Genomic DNA, 25,852 nt, shown 5'->3' on the forward strand with positions numbered 1-25,852 from the left:
AACTAAGACTCCTGAAGGAACACCGCATGATAGGGCTTTATTCTTTGTTCTAGGTTGACAGCCCTCCTAAAAGGTTTACACCCATGTATGTTTCAGCTCAGGAGTGTAAATTTAAGGTATCCTAGAGGAGTAATGTGTGTGAAGAGTAACATTTGCAGATTGAGCTGTTTCTCTACATCATCTTCGAAGCATGCAGGGAAATCAAAATGCACTGGATAGGTGTGAAAGCCCAAAATAGGAAGAACTTACTCTACTTATGTGGTCATGCTGTTTGCCCAAGAATTGGTGTGAAGAAAACAGTGGGTCAATGGTTTTTCCACAATCTCCAAGATATGGAATTACTGGGTGTGAAATGCATCAGCCTTTGGGTGATCGTCCCCTAAACATTTTGTTTCTCTCTTCCTGTTGAATTTATTTTTGTTGACCTTATGATGCTGTGCACTTTACCACTGCTAACCACTGCTAAAGTGCTTGTGCTCACTCTCTAAAACATGGTAAAACTGGTTTACACCAAAGTTATTTCACTTATAAGGCTCTAGTAAAGGGGCATACCATGTGCCCAGTGCTGGTAAATTAAATGCTACTAGTGTGTTTGCAGTACTTATTGTGCCACCCTCTTGAGTAGCTTTCTAAAACATGTCTCAGACCTGCCATTGCAGCATGTATGCAGTTTTAAACTCTCAATTTGACTTGGCAAAATAACCCAATTGCCAAACCTAAAACTCCCTTTTTAATACATATGAAATGAAATGAATGAAATGAAATGAAAGAAATTTATAAAGCGCGAACAGCTGCCCTGAGGCGTCCAGGCGCTAAAGAATAGAATGAACCTTCTGCTGAAGTTGGTCACAGGAGTGAATTTGTTATTAGTTGAAGAGAAAGGTTTTTAACTGTTTACGGAAAGTTGGTAAGTTGGAGTTGGACCTTAGATATAAGGGGAGAGAGTTCCATAGTTTGGATGCATTGTAGGAAAAAGATCGACCTCCTACTCTAGATCTTCGTATCTGGGGGACAACGGTTAGGAAGGCTTGAGAGGAGCGAAGCTCTTTCTTGGGATGGTAAGGGGTGACCAGGGAGTGGTTAATTACAGGTCCCGATTTCCAGAAAGCTTGGTGGGTAATGCACATAGCCTTAAACCTAATTCTTTCTCTGACAGGGAGCCAGTGCAGAGTTTTTAGACCCGGCGCTATCGGGGTTCTGCGGGGAATTCCAAGAAGTGTGCGGGCTGCAGAGTTTTGGATCCGCTGTAGTTTGTTGAGGCAGTATTCAGGGGCCCCTAAATACAGAGCATTGCTAAAGTCAATACGGGACTGAATCAAGCCCTGAATAACTACCTGTTTGGCCTCAAAAGGAAGAAGCGGGAGGATTTTTTTCATCATCCTGATGAGCCCAAAGCATGTTGCTGATAGTTTGTTGACTTGTATATTGAATGTTAGGGATTTATCTAGCCATATTCCGAGACTTTTTATGTTATCTCTGGGTGTAGGGGGGGCACCTAGGCTGGGGGCCCACAGTAGCTCTAAGGTGGAGGGGGCCGATGGACCGAGAAACATGAGCTCGGTTTTATCCCCATTGAGCTTTAAGCATGACTTCGTCATCCAGCTCTTTATCTGCTCCAGGCAGGGAATCAATCTGGTCTGTGCTTGCTGATTATTCTTATGCGCAAGGGAGACCACTAGCTGGGTGTCGTCCGCATAAGTAACGATCTTAATGCCATGCGGGCGAACAATCCCTGCCAGTGGTCTCATGTATGCGTTGAATAATGTGGGGCTTAACGAGGAGCCCTGCGGTACCCACATTCCAGAGACTTACTTGAGGAGACTGAAGCTCCTTCAAAGACTCGGAAGGTGCGATCTTTTAGAAAGGACGTAAGCCACGCTAGTGCTTCTCCTGATATCCCTAAGCTCAGGAGGCGGCGAAGGAGGATTTTATAGTTCACCATATCAAAGGCGGCGCTCAGGTCCAGGAGGATCACTGCCACTGATCCCCCCTGATCTAGGATCTGCCTTGCTTCCTCTGTGACTGCCACCAAAGCCGTCTCCGTACTGTGTTTGGGGCGGAAGCCCGTCCGGGTGGAGTCAAGCAGATGGTTACTCTCGAAAAACCTGGTTAAAGAAGTGTTAAGATGTTTTTCGAGGACTTTACTTGCCCAAGGGAGCAGTGAGATAGGGCGATAGTTATTGAGATTGCCAGGATCGAGGTTGGATTTCATCAGGAGTGCTCGAACTCTGGCATTTTTCCAGGTTGATGGGACTGTGCTGGTCACTATTGAGGAGTTCAATAACTCCAATAATGTGGGAAGGATTACCTGGCGGCGAAGGAGGATTTTATAGTTCACCATATCAAAGGCGGCGCTCAGGTCCAGGAGGATCACTGCCACTGATCCCCCCTGATCTAGGATCCGCCTTTCTTCCTCTGTGACTGCCACCAAAGCCGTCTCCGTACTGTGTTTGGGGCGGAAGCCCATCTGGGTGGAGTCAAGCAGATGGTTAATCTCGAAAAACCTGGTTAAAGAAGTGTTAAGATGTTTTTCGAGGACTTTACTTGCCCAAGGGAGCAGTGAGATAGGGCGATAGTTATTGAGATTGCCAGGATCGAGGTTGGATTTCTTCAGGAGTGCTCGAACTCTGGCATGTTTCCAGGTTGATGGGACTGTGCTGGTCACTATTGAGGAGTTCAATAACTCCAATAATGTGGGAAGGATTACCTGGCTAACCGAGGCCAGCGTATTCGGTGGTGCAGGGTCGCATGGGGAGCCAGATTTTATTTGGTGCATCAAAGACTCGAGTGTTACTGAGTCTAATTGTGGGAAGTGGGCTAAGGTGTTATGAGGCGATTCCTCTGTTTCAGCTGCTGAATAATGTCCTTGGAGGAGTAGGTCTGAGTCCATGTCCGGGAAAGATGTATAGATTTTGTTGACCTTAAGAAAAAAGAAATCAGCGAGATCGTTACATCGGGAGGACATATTGGAGTTAACAATTGGTGGGGATGGGAGCGTAGTTAGACTTTTTACCGCTTGAAACATCTCCTTGGGTTTACATTTAGCCGACATTATTTTGTTATTGTAATAAATTGATTGGGTCAGTTTTATTGCCGATTTGTAGGCTCCGATGGCCTCCCTGTAAGTGGCTTTGTCCATGGCAGCGTAACTTAGGCGCCACTTCCTTTCTAGCCTCTTACAAATGCGCGTTTTGTCTCTATGTTCTTCTGAGTACCAGGGCGCTGTTTTCTGATGTCTTTTGGAGCTAGTAGAGCAAGGGGGTAATATGGTATCTAGTGAATTCATGATCCGATTGTCATATTCACTGTTACCTTTAGAGGGATTGCCGTTAAGCACAGGCCTGGTTTTGGTAAGAATGTTGGTCCAGTCATCCAGACATAGTTTGGACCAATTCCTCATTCTGCGGGGAACGTGGGAGGGTGATACGCATTTGTGCGAAGTCCAAGTGAGAGGGATCAAAAAATGGTCAGTCCATGGAAGATGACTAATAGTGCTGATTGTTAGCTGTGTGCAGTTGCTAAATACAGGATCTAATAGATGGCCTTTTATGTGCGTAGGGGCGGAGACAAGCTGCTCTAGTTCAACTGCCTCTAAGCTGGCCATCATCTCTGTGGCGACGCTATCCTGTATATTATCAAAGTGTATGTTAAGGTCGCCCAGTAGTGTGAAGTTTGCAGGTGAGATAATTAGTTCGGCCACAGCAGAAGGTAGCGCTGTCTGGAACTGTTTGAGTGCTCCAGGGGGGCGATAGATGAGAATGCCAGTGAAGCTTTTGTTGGGGGAGAATTCAATGACAAAGTACATACTCTCACAGTCTGCGATGGACTCCCTCGGGCAGCGACAAGAGTAAATGTCTTTATGAATAATAGCAAGCTCCCCACCTTTCCCCTGGGCACGGTCCAGGCGGGCGACCTGGTAGCCTGGTATAAGGGCTTGTACCAGGTCAGGTTCTGAGTCCTGAGTGAGCCATGTTTCAGTCAAGAAGACTATGTCCGGCATGTGCTCACTCAGCAGCATTGATATTTCCAAGCTGTGTTTGGGTAGGGATCTACAGTTTAAGAGAAACATATGGTAGTCCCGCAGTTCATCTTTGTGAGGAGAGCTAATGAGCTCTGTCTTACAATGTGGGCACAAGTGAGGGATCTCCAGGGGATGAAACTCTTGGCAACATTTAGTTGTTGCAGTGTTCCTCAACTGGTAAAGACATTCAAAGCTATATTGTCTCTTTGTTCCCAGAGAGGGGGGGAAAGGGTTGGGGGGGTGGCCCCTGGCCCCGGCCTGCCGCGGACGGGCGCAGACGGGCTTGCCTTAGGCGCGCCCACTGCGCGCGTCCGCTGCGCGGCCAGGGGAGGCACATTGTTTTAAGGGAGGAGGAGGCGTGGCCTCAGGGCAGTGGGCGTGGCCTGGGGGCTTCCCCAGCAGTTGGTGTCAATGGATTCTCCAACCCGCAGCAGCGCTTCAATCAGGTGCGTGAGGAGAACCGAACAGGTTAGGAGGTGAAGTGTCCAGGGATCGGTGAAACACTACACAAGTTAAAAGTAGTCACAATTACAAGTTTAAAAAAAATAACAAGCATTACCCTCGGCTTCCGCCTCAGGAGTTGGTTCAAACTAATGCGCGCGATGAGGAGGAGGCGCGGCTTATCTAGTTAGGGGGCGTGGCCTCACGGCAGTAGGCGTGGCCTGTGGGCCTCCCCAGGAATGGTGTCAATGGATTCTCCAACCCGCAGCAGCGCTTCAATCAGGTGCGCGAGGAGAACCGAACAGGTTAGGAGGGGAAGTGTCCAGGGATCGGTGAAACACAAGTTAAAAGTAGTCACAATTACAAGTTTTTAAAAAATAACAAGCATTACCCCTGGCTTCCGCCTCAGGAGTTGGTTCAAAGTCATCCTAAGGGTAGTTCGGGCTGGACTGTTCCCATGGGGAACAGGGTCAAGACTGATTTGCATATGGCTGGGTCTAAACTGGAATGGCGTGATATGCAAAAGAACAATGGATTTAACCCAGATCTGTGACTGGGGAAATTTTGATTAATTCAGCATTCCGTCCACCATCTGTTCTTTTTGCAATTGTCGCCCTAAGTGGGAAGAATATGCCCAGACATGGGTCCCACGCTCGCTAAGCCCCCAGATTCAAACTAGCGTGAATGATGAGGGGTGTTACCCTGAAACCGGTCCCAGGATGCCTTTTTCGGGTCAAGGAAGACCTGGCCTGGCAGTTCGGGCCGGACTGCTCTCATGGGGAACAGGGTGAGGACTGGTTTGCACATGACTGGGTCTAAACTGGAATGGTGTGGCAAGCATAACAATTATGGATTTAACCCAGATCTGTGACTGGGGGTGAATGATTGATTAATTCAGCATTCTGTCCATTATCTGTTATTTTTGCAAGTGTCACCCTAAGTGGGAAAGGTATGCCCAGACGTGGGCCCCGTGTTCACCACTCCACCAGATTCAAGCTAGCCTGGCTGATGAGGGGTGTTACCCTGAAACCGGTCACAGGATGTTTGTTTCTGGTCCAGGAAAGTCCTGGCCTGGCAGTTTGGGCTGGACTGTTCCCATGGGGAACAGGTTCAAGACTGATTTGCATATGGCTGGGTCTAAACTGGAATGATGTGTCATGCAAAAAAATTATGGATTTAACCCAGATCTGTGACTGGGAGTGAATGTTTGATTAATTCAGCAAATCATCCATAATCTGTTCTTTTTGCAACAAACAACCCATAGGGCAGGGCGCATTGTATCTAAAAAGTTAGACATGTAAATGTAAGTTTTACATGTCTTGATAGTGAAAATCTCAGAAATTCATTTTTTCCTACTGCAAAGCCTACCCCTACCATAGCATAACATTATGTTACCTTTTTACATTTAATAAACAATAACTTTTGATTGGGAGCAGGTAGAAGTACCATGTTCGGTGTCTATGGATTTGTAATTTAATACCCACTTTAATGGTAAATTCAGATTTTAAATCACAGATCTTAAAATGTCATTACTAGAAGTTGGAATTGTCTTGTCCTAACCATTTGGTGCCTGCAGCCCGTATCCTGGGTCACAGGACTTGGTGTGAGTGGCAGTTAGCCTTTGTGTATTCCTACCAAACAGTCACAAAATAAGGGAACTGGGCGTTGGCTGGATGGCCCATCTTAGCAGGATGGGAGGGGCTGAGCTGTACACAGCCCCACTTGCACTTCAAGACACTGCTTTAGCACACATACAGTGAACTTCACACTTACCTTTTGTGACCAGCAGGCATCCTGGGACCAAGGCAAGGACGCAGAAAATTCCAGATTTTGGGCAGGGGCGAACTTCAGAAGTTTCTTCCAATTCAAGGCAGGCACCTGGTATAAAAATAGGACCCACAAACCCACACTTTAGTACACTACTGAATCTGTGGCTGCTACAGAAGACGGCCTGTCCTACTGCTAGAGGACTTCCCTCCTGCTGGAGACCTGCCCTATTATCTGAGAAGGAAGTCTGGACCTGCTCCCTTCCTCTCAGGCTCTCTGAAATATCTCCAAGGATTTGCTGACTGACCTCCTCTTCAAAGGTAAAGGGATACAAATAGTACCAGAGGCCTCCCTGCAACTGCCCAGCAGACCTGCTGCACTGGACCTTCTTGGACCTGCCTGAGCCCTGCTGGCCTCTGCAAGAGTGAGTCTTTGATCCCCAAGAGGCACCTCCACAGGTCCTTGGGCCCTTTGTTGGCATGCATCAGACTGCACTCCTCTGACTACAAAAGAAAAATCTGAAAGTTTTGGGATCTTTGCAACCACGAATGGGCCTATTCGTGCCAGGGTCTTGCCGCCTGCGCAGACCACCAAAGCGAGCTTCCGCTGAAACCCGACTCATTGTGCTACGGTGGCCACCTGCGACCACCAGCAATGGAAGATCTGCACTTCGCGATACAGCTTTGACAGCACATGGTGACTGTTAATGCAAAGCTCCAGCATTGACCGTCCGCTGCGCCCAACATGATCTTCACGCTACATCAACAACTGTCTCTGACGCCCTGTCTGCTCTTCGTGCAATAGTGACAACCATTCTTGAAGCTTTACTTGTTCCTCATGGCCTACTCCACCCGAATTGAATTCTTAGTGCTGGACTTTGAGAAGGTAACCTTTTCAGTGAGACTTACCTGGTCCCTGTATCAGGCACATGATCCATTGCGGTCAGTCTAAACTTCTGACTTTCACCCGTTCTCACACGATCAGATAGATGCGATTGATGCTGTGTGCTTTTAGGCACTATACTCACCTTAAGTGTGTAAAACTGTATATCTCCGGTTCTACTGATTGGATTTTTGGTGGCAAATAATTTATATCATTTTACTTGATTATTTTTAAATTGTGATTTTTCTTATGTTATATTTTCACTTTGCTACTGCTAGTGTGCTGCATAAATAGTTTACACATTGCCTCTAAGTTAGGCCTGATCGCTTTTGTGCCAAGCTAACAGAGGGTTAAGCACAGGTTCATTTAGTGACTTTTGTGGTTCTCCTTAACAAGGATTGTGGCTGTTGATTGAGAAGGGCTCACACCCCTCCTCAACCAATAACCCAATTTCTCACACTGGGCACATTGATGCATAGCAAAGAGTGGCACATTCACACACTCACAGTATAGCGCTGTTTTGCTGTATAGCGCTGTGAGCGCTTTGATCCTGGTAGCGGGTGCCCACCCCGCAATTTTGCCGGTGTCCGCTAGGTTCGGCGGGTGCCCACCCCGCCGTTGTGCTCATCTGCGAGGGAGCCTACCCCTCTCATTGCCGAGGGAATCACCGCCGCGGCCGGGCTTCAGCCGGAAGTCAGGCAGGCCGGGGGCGGGCCTCCGGGACAACCGGAACTTAGAATAGGAGGGCGGGAGCCTACCCCGCCTCCTACCGAAGCGTCGCGGCTGGTTGGAGCCCCGGAGCAGGCAGGAGCCTACCCTGCGCCCCGGGGCACTCTGCCCAAGAACGAAGTGCCCGAGAGAAAAGAATATCCGGGCGGGAGCCCACCCCGCGCTGGACCGAGAGGCGGAGTGCGGCCGGAGCTGGTGCGGAGGGGGCGCGAGGCACATTGTCGGTGCCTGCCCCTCCGCGTTGCAGAGAAGCTCCGGAGTCCATCGCCGCCGGGAGGAGAGACGACGCGGGAGTCCCCGGAGAGCAGCCCGGTGAGTGCAAAGGGCTGGGGGACTCCGCGCATGTGTTGGGGGTGCGGGGGCAGTGTCAGAGCCCCGTGAAGGCTCCAACGTGGGGGACATGGTAAAGTTCAGAGCTCGTGGCGCTCCAACAACGGGGGCAGTATTTTGTAGAGTCCAGAGGGACTCCCACGAGTCACAGTGTGTATAGAGCCCCGTGGCTCCAACGTGGTGGCAGTGTCCACGAGCCTGTGAGGCTCCAACGAGGCGCATTCTGGTGATCAGAGCCCCGAGGCTCCAACGTTGCGGGGCATTGTTGTGCAGAGCCACGAAGGCTCTAGGGGGGCATTTTGTATGGACAGAGCCCTAGAGGGGGCCCCAGAGGCACGCCGGTGCCCGAGCTCGTTCCACAGCTGCCCAGCACTTAGTGGGCAGCTGCCACGTTTAGGTGGGGGACATTTCTCGGTTTGGTCTGCGCAGCTGGCGCAGCTTGACCGGACACAGGGCATCTTAGCCCTGACAAGGCCAGTTGGCCTAGGGACTGCCACAGGTGGTGGCTCATGAGAGTTTCTCGCTAATGTTCTTTCCTAGCACCTCTGAATGTTTTATGCATCATGTGTTTCCTTTTATGACACCGCTGAATGTAGTTTCTGCATCATGTGTTTTCTTTCAGAACACCGCTGAATGTTTTATGCATCATGTGTTTACCTGCCCGGCACCTCTGAATGAGTTTATGCGTCATGTGCCATGTTCTGCACCTCTGAATGTTTTATGCATCATGTGTAATGTGTGTTTTCCCCTACAGGTATTGTGATACTTAGGTGGTTGTGTTCCCCTGGTACCGGTGGTACTAGGGAGGTTCTGAGTCACTGCGTGATAGTCTCCTAAGGTGGTTAGGGTTGCGTAGGTGGTACTTTCTTGTCACCAGTAAGTACTGGTTGTGTGCTATATATATGTTATTTTTGTGCTACAGTAATTTTATATTTGGTGCTAAGTGCTAAATATCTAAAAGTGCTAATTCCTGACAGTGGTCCATGTGGCCCTGTCCCCTGTATATATAATCCCTTGTAAATTCTGCCCGTGCTTGTTGGCACATTGTAAAGTGTGTGTTTTTATCTAATGTGTTGTGTATAATACAAAGGCTATTTTTATAGAATACCTTGTGTGGAGTTTCCTTTGTGGTGGGCCTTGGGTGTTGTTGCTGGGTGCGCGCGCAAACGCTTTACACCTTGCCTCAGAGATAAGCCTGACTGCTCGTGCCAAGCTACCAAGGGGGTGAGCAGGGGTTATCTTTGGCGTGTAACTTCCTTGCCCTGACTAGAGTGGTGGTTTCTGCCTGACTTTGGCGCAAGCCCTAGCCAACCAGAAATCGCCAGTTCTAACAGATAGTTGCTTAAAATTCAATATCGACAAAACGGAGGGCCTGTTTTTTAAGAAATCCACTCCCCTTTGGTCGGTACTCTGGTGGCCGTCTGAGCTATATCCGCCTCCTCTTCCAGTTGCCTCTGCCAGGAATCTAGGGTTTAAGTTTGATTCACAACTTACTGGCAAGGCGCAAATTGCTCATGTCTCCTCACTGTGTTTCTGGAAGTTGACGGCTCTGCGGAGATTCCTTCACTTCCTGCCTATGGACTGTAGGAAGACTGTGGTTCATGCATTAGTCACTTCTCAGCTGGACTATACTAACAGCCTCTACCTTGGTCTCCCTGAGTACCTGCTCAGGAGGTTACAGATTACTCAAAACGCGGCAGCCAGGCTTATTAGGAATGCGCCACTGCGACATCACATTACCCCCAATTTGCGCAGTCTACACTGGCTGCCTGGAAAAAGATGAATAGAGTATAAGGCACTGACCCTGGCGCATAGAGCAGTTAGAGATACTGGTCCTCAATATTTGAAGCTGAGACTTCGGAAATACAGCCAGACCAGAGTACTTAGATCAAATGACCAGAATCTACTGGTGATCCCCCATTTTGCAAAGGCCAGGATCGGTGACCGCGGTTTTTCGGTGAAAACCCCCACATTATGGAACTCTATGCCTGAGCATCTGAGGAAGACCAAGTCGGAATCGATGTTTAGGAAAGCTTTAAAAACATGGCTTTTCGGCCTTCCATAGAGCTCATGGCCTAGTCCTGTTCACTCTCCACAGGTTGGACGCACTGCTAGCACCCGGACACTTCTGTTGGAGGTAGCCGTGCGCTCTACAAGCTTCAATAATAATAATAATCCTGAGCTATTATTATTATTAGTGTTTTAATAGTGACAACATCAGATAAGATTTCTTTAGTGGCCACCACTTGCAAGATTACCAGCAGTGATCCTCTCACTTCATCAGTCATGGTTCCAAGCAGTGAAGCAAAGAAGACTTTTTCAATGTGGAATGCCTCTTGGTACGTAATGCATAGCAGCCATAGCTACAATGCCTCCAGCACAAAGTAATATTAGTAATACCTCTCCACAATGCCTCATGATTTATCACTGAAATAATGCGTTAATTATACAATTTTTATCCAATCATCGGCTAATAAGTTCTGAAAATGCACACATTCTTGTCTTTAAATTTGGTATACATCAATTGATTCAACCAACCAAAAGCTTGTAATTTAGTAGGCTGGTTTGCACACTGGAGTGCTACTTACAGTTAGCTGGGAAGCTACCAGGAGCACATGTGCTACTCATTGGAAAATCCTGGTTTAGCACAATTCATGTATACACAATATTTCCTGGTTTTAGGAATTGACAGATAGCATGCACTGTGCATTACCAGAAACTCAGTGTTCTATCTCAAAGAAATGTATAATAGGTTCATGCTTGTTTTCTTGAAACTGACTATGCACTGGATTTGCTAGATTTGAACAGCTAGATATCAATAAATGTGAATAAATGCAAGTTATTGTATCTCTTAATGAAAGCAAAAAGCACTAATATGGAACGCTGTTGTGCAAAAAACACCTATTTGATAAACAAAAAGTTTAATTGTAATTAAAAGCAACAAACACCAAACGCTCACCTACGCAATGATTACACCTTGAAAATGTTTTATATTGCTTTGAGTTGTTCTTGGTTTGCCCCAATCTAAGAAGATAAACTGGGCTGAATTAATTTGGTGGGTGGATGTGACGACTTGTACCCCGTCCTAAAATTTGGTCTATGCTTCAGTAAAATTACATCTAGTAGGAAGCAATTTGTATTCTACAGACATTAAAGAAGAAACCACCAAGGGCCAGCATAGTTTTGCGATATACAATCAGAAAAAAAACTGATGGGACAACTTTTAAAAACAGTGTTCAGACTAGACCATCAAGAAAATATGTCTTAACTTAAAACAAGTACACCTTTCTAGGCACAAAACAGTCTTAAAGCATATAACGTTTGAACATATTTTTTGTAAATTAGCAATTTGAGAGTAAATGAGGCTTTCATATTCCTAACGAAATTGATGTTTGCAAATATAGCACATGGCTCACAACGTCAACTAGCTTTGGCAAAGTCAATTGGTCTCCCTTGATAATGGTGAGTTTGTGACATGATCGACTTTGCCAATACGGTCTTAGTACGTTAAAGGTTTTCAATAGTTTTAAGATGGACACTGCATTGCGTGATGTAACCTCTGCTGTGTCATCAGTTCATAAGGTGCAATGAGGCATGCAAAGGTTCCATGGGACAAGATCCAAGGCCTCCCAAAGGCCTTCATATGACGCCTAGTGTGTCATAATAAAACTCTGGGATGGCGGGTATGAGGGGCGAGATGGGCTGATGGGGGAGAAAGGGAAAGTGAGTGCACCAAGGCCAGGATATCCATCCGATGACATGCTAAATAAGAAATAAACTTAAAAAGTAGTTCCATTGTGTCATTAGTGAAAGGCTGCAACCTAACCAATAAGAAACAAAGAAAACAAGCTATGCTTGAGGGTAAGGATAAGCACAGAATAGGGAGGAGGCCATCCAATAAATAGCACAGAACTGGAATTCACAAGAAGACCATCCAATCACGAGCAAGATCCGACTCTGTATAGAATTGTATACTATGCTGTCTGCGACAGACAGCTTGAGCTGTTTTTAGCAAGACCATAAAAACAAGGCCACTGTTTGTATTATTTCTATCGGTATCAGAAAAATTAAAATTCAAACCTCACCTCATTCAATATGCCTCTCCACATTATCTGAACCATCAATGCACAATAATAGTTGGCAAAACTCCCAAGGCACCACACATGCACAATGCTTCAGCTTTCTGTATACGAGTGTCCGTCCTGCAGAGCAGGAGGTTTCTAGAGACTGTAAAACAAGAAACTCGTACATTATGGAGCTGTGCCATGAAAATGACAATAAACACTGTCAAAACCTTTGTCAGACAGTCAGAGCTCAATGATGTGACATTCAAGGCACAACGCATAATTGAGTGATATATTTTTACTGTCCAATGTAATCCATGAAACACAAAAATGAAATATGTTAATTCAGTGATAAGTAAAGTTTAACCTTGAAATGGAACAGGCTCTCCATTGGCTTGTTAATTCTGAATTTGTTATGGAATAAATGCAATTTTCTATTCCATTAACAGATAACTAATCCCCACTAGAGGACAATGAGCAGACAATATTCTGTTGAACTACATTCCTACGTTTGGGCAACATTTTGCTAACTGTAGTCAATTTTGACACTTAAATAAATACTCAGATTTATTCCAAGACGTTTTTCAGAATTTAGAAATGACAATCTACAGTTAAATATGTTTAATCATAATTGTGGTATTCAAGACCCATTTCCAAAATGTTGCTTACTCCACTTCTATAATTCGAATTCACCATACATTATGGTAAGACTGTCAAAATGTCTACCTAACATTTTCAGAATTTTAAATCTGCAGTCTGGAATTTCGCACTGACAGAAGTCAATACTTTTGACAATTTAAACTTTCAGAAGTAGTTTTAGTAATGGGTTCCCACACGTGCAGTAATCTGAGATGCATTGTTGACATGTGGCAGCCCTGGAAGTACAGAAGGCTACATTCTCTGTAAGTTAAATTATCCTCACCATACCTGTGAACAGTGTGGCCTTCCTTTATCTTGTAGTAGTGGCTCTGTCATGTCATCCCTGGAAAATGAGTGACCCTTTTAAAATAGCTTTCCATCCTCTCAATAGAGTTTCTACCTAACTTAAATTGATGATTTTCAAATAAAAGGAAAAAGGGGTTTGCAGTTCACCAGGTCATCATGTTATGGTGATTGTATGGACTGCTGCTGAGGTAATTATTTTGTGAGTTTGATAGAAATAGTTGCTTGAATTGTTTTGCATCAGAAAAAGGCACTACTCTACATCATGGACATTACATTGAATTGTCTTATTATTTGGTAGGCAAGCATGGCTTGGTTGACACTCATTTCCGTTGTGATGAGTTCCAATATAACGCATGTTTGACCAGTGGTTCTATTTTCAGCATAGTAGATTGTGTCATATTACCTTTCTCAGATGTACATGTACATTGGGAATTTGGTTGGCTCCTGGAAATGATGTCTATTGTTTCTTTTAATGAAGAACATTTTTGTGATCTGAACCTTGGTATGAATTCCTCTGTACAGCTGCAATCACACATCCATTAATACATTTTGTCCTGACATGCAGCGTTTTCATCAATAAATTGAAACTTTCCAGCCATCTATAAGTGAATGACATGTTGAAGGCAGCTCTGTGTTGAGACGCTCTATGAGTCATGGCACTAGGTGTCAGGATGCTGATGTTAGTCTGCTAAACGCCATACAGTAAAGAAAACAGAGCAATAAGTAGGATCATTAATTGGTAACTCACATCTCCTGTGGTATCACCACCATAGTTTTATATGCAGATATAACAGGGTGGTCAAGGGCCCCTCTTAAGGTGTAATATCACCTTTCTGACAGAAATAAATAACTTTCAATAAACATTACCTTATTTTCATGGCCCTGTACCATGTTCATCGCCCTTGTGGACTTCAATATAGCACGTTTGTTGTGAGTGGGGTGATAAACCACCGTAGAAGGTACCAGGAATCCCCCTTCAGCTTCAAAAGATCTAAAAGACAGTTGATGAGTAGCCAATGTACATGCCGAAAGCACGTGTGAGGATTGTAGCAGCAGTATTTTCGGAGAAGAAAGTGTGGACTATAAGACAACTCAGGAATTCTGGACCATACTGGCTAGCGGAACAAAATGGGACAAGAAATGTAGAAGCATAGCCAATGTGCAGACATGAAAATGTGCAAGCATAGAACAATTAACCAAGCAGTTGCAAGGCCACTAGTTCACTTTGCAGATACATCTTATGATGCCCTGGAAAAGCCCACTCTGTCCCGCCTTACATCCTACTTGGCGTTAGGCTAGTTTCATCCAGAAGTCGAATGTCCCTTCTTCTTTCCATATGCCTCAGCTGCCTTTGACCGACCTGCCATACTCTCCAGTCTCATGTCTCTGTAAGGAATAGGCCACGTTACAACGCATGCGTTTAGAACGTATGCCATTACAACGCGGTCATTTCAACGACCACGTTGTGATATCGCAGACCATTACAACCAAAGTCGTTACAACAACTTGCTATAGGGGGTGCGCTGGGTGTTGGAATAGTATAATTTACTATTCCAACTACAGTCTGTGTAACAGTAGGAAAGGTGTTGGATTTAAAATCCAACACCTTCTGCCCCCTACAGCAAGTCGTTGCGAAGTACCAACGCGGTCATTGTAATGACCACGTTGTAATGGCATGCGATGTGTAAACTTCATTGTAAACAATGTACCCTCTGTAAATATTATGCTACCGTTGCTCAGTAACTGGAATATGTGAAGTTGGTGTGCTTATGTGCTCCATACTGTGGGTCCTCTGTACATCCAGAAATTGTTCTCAAACGAGTGCTGACAATTTGAGGCAATCCTCCAAACTGTCTTAACAATCAGTCAGATTCCTGTTGATTAGGCATTTTCTCTCTCAGGTAGAGTGCCTTTTCGGGCATTGGTAGGAGAAAGGATGCCAATAGTGACAATGTATGAACCCTTCCACCTCCTTGTGCGTGTGATGTACGATCACTGGGTGTTCCCCAAGAACACATCTAGTCAGCCTTTCTGGCTATGCTACGCTCACTTGCTGGTGTACGAACACCCATCAATCACCATAGTTTAGAGCTGTTGCTTAGTGGTAGTATGGGTTTGCTGTAACCAGAGAACTAGTGAGAAATTGAGTAGCACAAATACAACCTACAGTCGGGCAGCGCAATTTACAGTTTCTCACATGGGAAATCCCAAAGACAACATACTTAAACTAGAAGATTAATTTTGGCTAGGAATAGAATAAGATATGATACTGTCAAGAGTGTGGTCTCCCGGTAGCCAATCACCCATCCCCATGTTCACCCTAAAGTTATTATTACCCCAGTGGCAAGTGTGAAATTCTGAGGGTATTTATGGTGCACAACCGAGGACAATAATAATGACACTGGCACAAGGAGTTTTGCATTTTGCATTAGATTTGTACAATTGTAGCTCAGGACAGTTTCAGCACTACCATAAGGGCTTAAATAAAGGCTTATATTTTTCGTACTTATGTACCCCAATGCTTGTGTGTTTTTTGTTATTTTGTGGACATAACTTAAAGGAACTTACAACGAGGGGCAGAATGTCACTGGCCCTGGGATTGCTCTCCCCGACTCCCACAATGGTCTGTCTGAGGGCTTTAACACTGCCACCTTTCTTTAATAGCTGCATGGTGCTGCTAACTTGTTTTGTTGTTTGCTGACTCGCTGGCAAACATTTTTTAGGTATTTGAGAATGAAATATAATACTGAAAAATGAAGTCACACATTCATTTTGAAACTCCTAAGAACTGAAGATCGACATTTAGGGCTGAAAAATGTGTGCCCTCGTTTGTGTGATTGCGGTGGGCTCTTCTGGCGGCTTGCTTGTTATAAGGGTAAAGGGTACTTTGTATAATATTTAAAGCTGGACCTTGTCATGTGTCTAAATTACTGTTAATAGGAATAAAGCACTATCCCGTTCCAAAGACACAGGAGCAAAGAGTCTAGGTACCAGTTCACAGTGGGTTTCCTTAAACATCCAAATGTGTTTTTATCTATTATAATTAGCAACATCCCCAGCTTCATTGTTGTGTTTTTTCCCCCCAAAGCATATTGGGCGGTACAACCGTTTACGTGCACAACAGAACACACGTCTTTTAGCTAAAAATATCTTTCTTTTTAAGGAGCGGATCAGGTATATGTGAGTTCTCTCGGTATAATTCTGCGAAATTTAAATGGGTTCTGCTTTGCTAGTAATTACATCTTTATAGTCTGCTAAAATATAGCTTTGAGAAAAGAGATGCGAAGAAGGTACCTGCTGATTCCATAGGGTGTTAATTCATAAATATGCATACAGTCACACCATTGGTAGAAGCATTTGACTTAATTGACTCACGTTCCAAAGCTTGGCCAGTTGCACCTCTGGGCCATTTTCCTGTGGTGTGTGTACGGTAAACATAATTCTGCAATAGAGTTTTTATTTTGAACTTGAAAGCAATAGCGATTGAAATGCGTTTATATTGATATAAAATATAAAAACGGTCAGGACCCAGCAGTTCTGTGTTTACTAAAACGTACAAACCTGAGGGTGCCCACGTCTCTTATTCTGACATTCAACAGAGCTTTCTAAATCGCACATTACAACAGTACTAATTATTCAGCAGGATTGTTAGAAAACATAAGTGTCTGGACTTTCCTTCTGCTCTGCTTTGTCTTTTTTGAAGGTGAGAACATTGTGGATTTCACTGAAGGGAAGTGAGCGGGTGAAGGGGCTGTTGAAGAAATAATTGTAATTAGAAATATTTATTGGTGGGACCAAAGTGAATGCTCTTTTCTGTGCTCAAGGTTTCCCTTACCACACTGTGGGGGCGACAGGATCATTCCAAATGTGTTTTGCTAGCATGGCTGCAGTTATTATATTACAGCTGTGATTTGTAGTGGCAGCAGCACTTGGAGTGGCCTGTGTATGGTGGAGCCGAAAGGAGATGTGGACTGCATGATACGAAGACTATTCTTGGCATATTGTTTTCAATTGACAAGTTATTAAAATAAGCGGGTGGCAAATACAAGTTCAGATTAAATCAATACCGTGTTTTCGATAATTGAAAACACATCTCTGGTTTCACAGTGCATTCGAAGACACAAATGTGCATGACATGTGGGAAGCGAGTTTATTTTTAACTTCATCGCTTTCGTTTTCCAAACTGCTGCATTTATCTGCTTGCCAGCATTGCATAATCTGGAATTTTATCAAAGATCGAGAAAGGAACATTTATAGGGCTTTTTTTCACCTGTTACCTGAACTGTCATGTTTTTTGGGGGGGTAAGTCACTTGTGAATTCTTAGCTCTGTCAATTATTAAAAGGTAGTTTGTGCAGAATGTTTGGCCCAGCACATAAAATGTAACTTACTTTTGTGGGCTAGGCCTTGCTAGTCCTAATCAGTGCATCTCAATAGGTGCAGAATTCATGATGTTTCATGTACCGAAAGGTCAATCCTAAAGGTCAACAGAAAGCAAGAGGGCAACCATTCTACATGTCCTAGCTGTTGCCAAACAGGCACTGGTAGATGGGATAATAATTGTTTGAAGCCTTGTGACCCAATGGTTTGACCTCTTCGCAACCCCAAAGAGCAGTCTGCTTTTTCTAGAGCAGCCCTAATATACCTAAGGTTTCTATAAGAACAACACTATATCTGTTACCAGGAACATATGCTTGCCACAGACCTATAGGTCTAGAATCAAAACATGTAGGGCTAACAATAAGCATGATGTATTAGACCTCCCTGTTCCTACTCCCTGCTGAATATGCACAGCAGATTTTTAAACTGGCTGTATAAATGTAAAAAGTGGTCGTTAATAAGCGTGAGGTTGTTAGCAGACGTGTAAAATAGTGATTTTAAAGAAAAAGTAACACTTGTGGAAAATGTAGATTGCTTTATTACCTGGACTGGCATTTTGTCACGATGCTAAGTGTTCGAATGACAACAGATTCACTGAGCCATTTGGGGATGAGAATCTTTAAATGCACACCAATAAATGTACAAATACTTACCAAAGAAGTGTGATTGATGACCTCCTGCCTGAGTGTCAGGGCATCCTACTTCTGTAAAGGATCGCCGTGTCATTACACATTTAGAAGACTCAATTCACATTTCGATTTCAAGCCATGTGGATAAGAGGGCATTTGGAACTGCGGTCCATTCTGTCCACTATATTAACATTAGCTCCAATTGTAAGCCACATTTAATCGCTACTTGTGTAGGAATAACATTTTTAATTTTATTTTCCCTTTGCAGAAAAGTGATAACACCAAATGCAAAAGCTAAAAGCCAGAGGTACCAAAAACTGGTTGCAAAATGTTGGTTTTAAACTGTGACCCGTATTTTTGCAATCAGTACAGAATTTGCCTTAATCAGTGAGTTCTTAAAATTCAGACTCGTAGTACAATATATCCTACATCAGGAATATTAATTAGGTAAATCGCAAAGTGAAATATTGCTATGTTTGGAAACAATCAGATGGATCGTGGCCTGCTGGGGTCAGCAGTTCAGCATGTCTGTGATTGTTTTTAAAATGCAACACTTTATTTTAAAATGCAGCACATTTTCCTTAAAGGAAATGCAGCTGAAATTAAAAAGAAAAGGTTTTTAGCTTGTTTGATAGTTGGCAGTGGTCCGCGGACCACTGCCTCTTCCCCAGAAAACTTCTCCTCTTAATTTCCAAACGAGAAGAGGTCCCCTTGTGACCCCTTGATTTTTACCAAGGAGTTACTACATCTTTTGAGGTCTCTGTACCTTTTCAATGTTTTATGGCTGGATTTCGGTTGCACAACACTGGTACATACCATACCATTCGGTATGTAGAAGGGATATCTACAACAATCCCTTTCCAGATACCAAATGGATACGTATTTACAATCTCATTTTGGGAGTCTGAAAAACATTTCTGACTCCTAAAATGAGATTAGTAGATCTGAAAAAGTATTTATACAGTCACAAACACCAAGCCAAGTATTTGCAGCAGTAAAAATGCTTAGTGCATCCGGCACCTAAATTTCTTTGGGTGTGCCATTTTAGGGCTGTTAGGGCTCTGTTCTGAAGATTTCGAGCTGTGGTTCCTAATGATGGAGACTTCCTGTCCTCACTGAAAATTTAAAGTGATTAGGATAGTCAATTAAAATTCCAGCTTAGATGTATAACCATAATTATTTGTTAGGGCAAACTGTTCAATCTTGCAGCAAATATCTTCACAACATTCCTGTTAACGAATATGGGACCTGTGAGTTGTTGCATTGTGTTCAATATGTGTCCGTTTGTGCAAAATTTGCTATGTGAAGACAGGCATAGATTATATCCTGCTCAGTGGGATGAAATGTGTCCATGCTATTCGACTGGCAGAATGGATACCCCACATTTTCATATCCTTTCTCTCTTATGTCAGATTTATATGAAATGTATTCAATAAGAACTCTCCTCTCGAGCTCTACACTGTCGCACTGCAAAAAATGGGAGTCTATCCCACTTATGTGCTCTAGTAATCCAAGTCCTCCAATATCAACTCTTGTAATCATAAACGTTTTGTGGGCCATTACTTCATCAATTTGCTGCTTTTTTTCATCACAACGGAGACAGTGTGATTGAATCTGCAATCTTTATTTAAAGCTTCCAATACCAACTGCACGCCACTCCAGGCTTTATACAACGGTACGAGCAGATCAATCAATCTGAAGTTGACTCGATGTAAAACCCAATGCATTTCGAGCCCTGTTGGCTCTTCGTCAGGGGTTGCTAAAAACAAATATGATAAACAGTGTAACTAATCGTGATACTATGCACATTGTTTAGTGTTTCAAACAAATTATCAGTTACAAAAAACGCATAACAGCCTCCATATCCCTGAATGTGATACAACATAATTTGAATAATACCAATTACTACCCCAGCACCTCACCGTACTCCTCCCCTAACTATAATTACCCTACTGATACACTCATCCTGATGCCATCCCACAAAAGACTCTTCCCCCCTCTCGTTATCCTGGCATGTTCAACTATCATTCTGTTTACCCTCATAACCTCTCCCCCTCTATTTTACCTTAAACGAAAGTCGCCACCAGCAATCTGACCTCCTCATACTGGTCTCCGTGAGTTAACTGCTTCCTCCCTCTTCCTAGCTGTTAATCCGTAATACCAGCTGCATTCAGGGCCAGACTGGCCGTAGCGGGCACCGGGCAATCCCCCGGTGCGCCGCACGGGTGGGGTCGGTTTTGGGCCCCTGGGGGCCGTATATGTTACAGGGCCGTTTTTGAAGCATAGCTGCAAAATCGGCGCTGTATCAAAATCGGCCGAAAACCGGCCCTGGCAAACAGCTCGGCGGCACCCCCAACCCCCCGGGAAGGGGGGGGAGGGGCTGCCGAGCACTTTGCCTGGGCCTGTTTTGGTTCCCAGTCCGGCCCTGGCTGCATTCACTCTCGTGCTCTGAAATGGTCTCGCTGCGTGATTCTGAACTAAAGCCTCGTGACTATTCCCAGTGATTGCATACAACTTTCTCTGCAGTTATGGTGAAAAACTCTCTCTCCCATAATGCACCACCCATTTCTGCTCAAATTAATTTCCTCAATAAATATTTTGCGTCTAAGTGTAACAAGTAGCTTCATTGCATCCCCAAACATCCTAATTGCTTCCAACTCATCTTGTAGCTTAACATCATTACTGTGTCAAATCAAACAAACTCCGCGATGCTACTTAGTATAAAAACGTGCTGAAACAAGAAGAAATTAAGAGGAAAATACTGCCATTCCTCCAAATTACGTGCACCTGATTAATGATGAAATAAACTAAAATACATTACGTGGAAAACAAATAACTTAAAACAAATAAAATACTAAGCTCCCAATATAATTATCACATGAATTATCTCAAACTGTTCATAATAGATGTCCAATGCTGTTTATTCATTCCATTTCATTTATTCTGTCTCCGTGGTGATTTATACGAAAGGCATTGATCAAAAATGGATGTTATATATATCTTGGAGGTACGTCTCGCAAAATATCCCTTATATCAAAAAACGAATAAACCGACTTTCACTACCAAGAATAGACAAATCTTTCAGTGTACAAAACAAAGGAAATAAATTCATTAAAAATTTCGTAATCATGCCACTCCTTAAACACAGTTTTTCACAGTCACAATTAATGAGGTTGTCAGCGAAATTTTAAATTGCCTTCCCTTGGAGGTGGCTGCTGATTTATATACTGGCTTGTGCCACTCCCATAAGTTCTCTTTCTAATGTCAGCACCAACCATCCTAATACAGCCCAGTAGTCTGGCAAACATTGTGTGGAGAGTTTAAAGATTCCTTTCAATGTGTGTGCTAGTGAGCTTGGCTGCCAACAGACCTGGTGGCTAGTCCACAAGGTGGCTTGGTGGATGGATATTAGTCAAGAAAGTTTCCCCCTTTCGGCACGTATTCAATTCCACACAGTGGCTCACAGCAGAAACAAACAGTCACCAGAACAAGACACCAGAACCTGGACACAATAAAGTGTTCTCATGAATTATAGATATTTATTACAATATGACAAAAATGTATGATCACAATAACAATGAATAATCGCAAACACTTGCAAAGATAAAAATATATAACAAGTTAAAAAAGTTAAAAAGCCTAATTTTCATCCTGTGCACAAATTGCAAGATGGGGAGAACATGTAAGAAAGTTATTTTCTTATCAGCTAAGAAAGGAAGACATTAGATCCGGATCAACTGTTCTCCTTGACATATGTTCAGATACTTAATTGTTCGGAAAACAGATGTCACCACAATCTATAATCTGCCTTCTAAATCATGCGTCGACGCGTTTCGGTGGAAGTAAAAAAAAAAAAGACCACCTTCTTCAAGACAAACGTTAAAATCGCCCATGGAATGTGCTTTCAGTCTAAATCTAAATCTATTTTTCTTACATGTTCTCCCCATCTTGCAATTTGTGCACAGGATGAAAATTAGGCTTTTTAACTTTTTTAACTTGTTATCTATTTTTATCTTTGTAAGTGTTTGTGATTATTCATTGTTATTGTGATGATACATTTTTGTCATATTGTAATAAATATCTATAATTCATGAGAACACTTTATCGTGTCCAGGTTCTGGTGTCTTGTTCTGGTGACTGTTTGTTTCTGCTGTGAGCCACTGTGTGGAATTGTATATGTGCCGAAAGGGGGAAACTTTTTTGACTACTGTCTATTTGGTGCCCTACCCCCTTTGTGGTATAGGGCCCCTCTCCTCTATTTTGTGATTGGTGGATGGATAGGCAGGATGCAAGGACAGTGATGATTCTTGGTAGGGACATGGCCACTCTGCCTCTTGCTAGAATATTCATATACTATCACATGTAATGTGGGTACGTTCGGAGCCACTGGTCTTATACTTGGGTCTTGACAACAGTAGGAGCTACACGTTGGAAACCAAAGCAACAGTGTAAGGACACATACTGTAAAGAGTGTTTGCATGTGGGTGCACAACCTTCTGAAAAACAAGGAAATAAAATCAGAAAAAATGAAAGCAAGAGCAGGCTACCTTATCTATCTGTAGAAGATACAACTGCATGGATTATTTCCGTATTTCCTCTAGTAAAGAGCATTTACATCTTTAAAAATTCTCTTCATTGTCATGTCTTGATGAGCTATCCCAAGGTTTTAGAACCATCTTCAGAATTTGTCTATGACTCACACCAGATAGACAGATTTACACACTAAAAAAACACATCATCCAGAAAACAGACAAGATGGAACTAGAATGTGGATGAGGTAGTCAGCTATCCTGATTGTTCTGGTGAGATGCATTCTCCCACCAGAACCTGTCTTTACCTTTGTCTGGGTTCTCTAAGATCTTCTCTTTTTTTACATGATTTGCTGCCACTTGCTTTACATAATGATTCTGGCCATCTCTTTGAAGTCTTTCATTAGGTCAATAATGTCCAGCAGCCGAACCTGTCCAGTGATGCTGGTCCCACTAAAAACAGTTACCTGGTTTGTTGCATCTTGATTTTGTTGTTTCGCTGTCATCCTTAAAAAATTATATAAGTTCCTATTTTTTTAACCATGATTTTGACTTTAAATTTATTATCTCATAGCTTTATTGCATGATGATTGCTAATATCGGCTTGCCTCAGCCCCTCTTTTAGAATTAAACCTCCAACATGGTTAAAGGTGAGTCTGGGACTTTAATAATGCTGTTGGGCTACACTTGTAAACTAGATGGATTATGGTACGGGGGGTATACTCCAGTTTCACCCAGAGTGTCATTTCATTAATTTTCCTTAATCCACATTCAAAAAAGGATGCATGGACATATCATTTTAGGTCTCTGCTACAGACAGCTTAAGTTGTTGGTTGGTAGATATATATTTTTCTAAATCATAACATATACTTAGAGTTGGCTTTAGGTTAGGAACATGCCCATGATTGGATGGATTTGTTCTCCATTACAGTTTTTTGCATTTCAGTTTCACATTATTCTAAATTGGTGAGTTGGATCATTTCACCGCTGACTTTATGGAGCTATGTTTAAGTCCGGTGTTGGCCAGAATGTTTTGATTTTACAAAAAATCTCTGCATTATTTTAATACATATACAGGCTTTCAGCCATCCCTCTTCGTACTTTGGTCTGTAGTTATGTTATTTGCGTTTTTCTTTCATACACTACAACATACATTATGGGGCAGTTAGTCAGCCCACTTCATCCATTAGCTAAGTTCACTGTGAGTGATGGCATTCTGCTCTTTCACAGAGAGCACACCCATACCCAAAGTAGCTCCTTAAATGGTACAGGCTACAACAGAAATGTGTGCATTTTGAGACCAAAAATATATTTTTGCTTTTGGGAATATGTTTTTTTACATTAGCGAAAGCCTAGCAGCACCCCCAACAATTACGTTTTGCAAAAGTAATGATGAAACAATACAAGCGTTGGCAAGCCAAAAGGCTGCCAGTCAATACCAGACTGATTGATGTTGTCAATGTTTGTTTATTTTGCATTCAACATTCCACAGAAGTGCAGGTCTTCCTGCTTCTCATCTGTGCACTCTCTTTTTGCACTCCTCCCCCTCCTATGCTTCTCATCAGATCTCTGTCCTCAATCCTATTCCACTCTGATTTCCTGCATTTATTTATAATCTTCTTTTCATTTTTCGTTTTCGCTGGCACAGAGCTTGCACTGTGCATGTGAAATCTATTGTTTTTAATATAACCTTAAACGTCGAGTGCATCCTGCCCCCTCTCTTTCCTGGCTTTTCACTGGTTCCTGTGCTTGCCACTTACTTTTCCTCCATTTCTATTGGCTGTAGGACATTTTCCTGCATTTTCCAATGCTAAGTTCTCATCATCTTTCTTTTTTTTAAATAGTGAGACTGAAAAGATAAAGTATTTTTTTATTTTGTGCAAGCTCTGACACACAGTCAGTTTTCAGGTTGCTTGCTTCTATGCAGTTCAAAAATCCTCTTGTGCCCATTGCTTGGGCCTTTCCTGGGAAACCCGCCCTAAAGTCACTTGCTTGACCATGCTACTGAAAAAGTGGAAAGTAATTTTCCCCAACCCCTTCCATGTGTGTTAGTTCCTGCTTGCCCGGGGTACTTCTCTTGCATTTGAGCTGACTTACTGAACCATATCTAAGATCTCAATTTTCAACCACAATCTTGATGTATGCTTCTAGTGAATGCAGCCAAGGCTTCCCATTAATGAACTATAATATGCTGGATGTTCTGGCGTATTGCTCCCCAGGACCCTGGCATCTACATTGTGGAAACACCTCTCTCAGAAGTATAATTGAGTCTCTACAGCCTTAATCATAATAGTGCTGTGTTCAGCTTTTGACAAATCAAGGGGCAATGCAGGCACACAAGTCAGACCCTCGACTTTCATTTGGATTATTAATAGGCACTTCATCAAATAATGAAGATGGTAGACTTGACCAAAATTACTACCATAACTTAATGAGAATCTCAATATTTCTTGCAGACACCACAACATACTAAATTGGAAATTCAGAATTGCGAACAATGGAGTATGTGTGCAGAGCAAGGAAGAGGATCTCAGTGAACATCCAAGTCCTACTTTTGCCTCAGTGGCATGAATTCAAAATGGATTTCACCCTTGGTTCTCGGTGGTGGGGACTAGCCCCTTCTAAACACAGGGTTTTGGACTTGGCCCTTTTTTGCACGGTTATCCCCAGACTTTTTGCCCTCCTCTACCTATATGTCTGACCTTCTTACTCTAAGCGCTCTACCACTGCTGACCAGTGCTAAAATGCATATGCTCGATGTCTAAAATGTAATGCCATTTGGTTTCTCCATGATTGGCATATTTGATTTACTCATAAGTCCCTAGTACAGTGCACTATATGTGCCCAGGGCCCGTAAATCAAATACTACTATTGGGCCTGCAGCACTGAATGTGCCACCCACGAGTAGCCCTTCAAACATGTCTCTGTCCTGCCAGCCTGTGTGTGCAGTTTTTAAATGCCAATTTCGACCTGGCAATTTCATCTATTTGCAAGGCCCAAGCCTTCCATTTTATTAAATATAAGTCACCCCTTAGGTAGGACCTAGTTAGCACCAAGGGCAGATTGACATTTAGTTAAAAGGGAGGACGTGTACCTTTGAATTTTATATATCCTGGTTGTTAAAAACGTTTGCTAC

The 25,852-nt window shown here is 43.3% G+C and overlaps 1 long non-coding RNA gene across 1 annotated transcript in view; it reads right to left on the bottom strand.

The window, feature by feature from the left end:
- The window catches only part of LOC146823034 (uncharacterized), a 356,223-nt gene extending 335,697 nt beyond the window's left edge, over positions 1–20,526 (bottom strand). Inside the window, exon 1 of the long non-coding RNA XR_014961873.1 lies at positions 20,253–20,526. This is a non-coding gene — a long non-coding RNA (uncharacterized LOC146823034). The remainder of the gene's footprint in view (positions 1–20,252) is intronic.
- Between the last annotated feature and the right edge of the window lie 5,326 nt (positions 20,527–25,852).

The sequence above is a fragment of the Triturus cristatus genome, chromosome 5_2 (assembly GCF_964204655.1).
Source record: "Triturus cristatus chromosome 5_2, aTriCri1.1, whole genome shotgun sequence".
In the NCBI taxonomy this organism is placed as follows: Eukaryota; Metazoa; Chordata; class Amphibia; order Caudata; family Salamandridae; genus Triturus; species Triturus cristatus.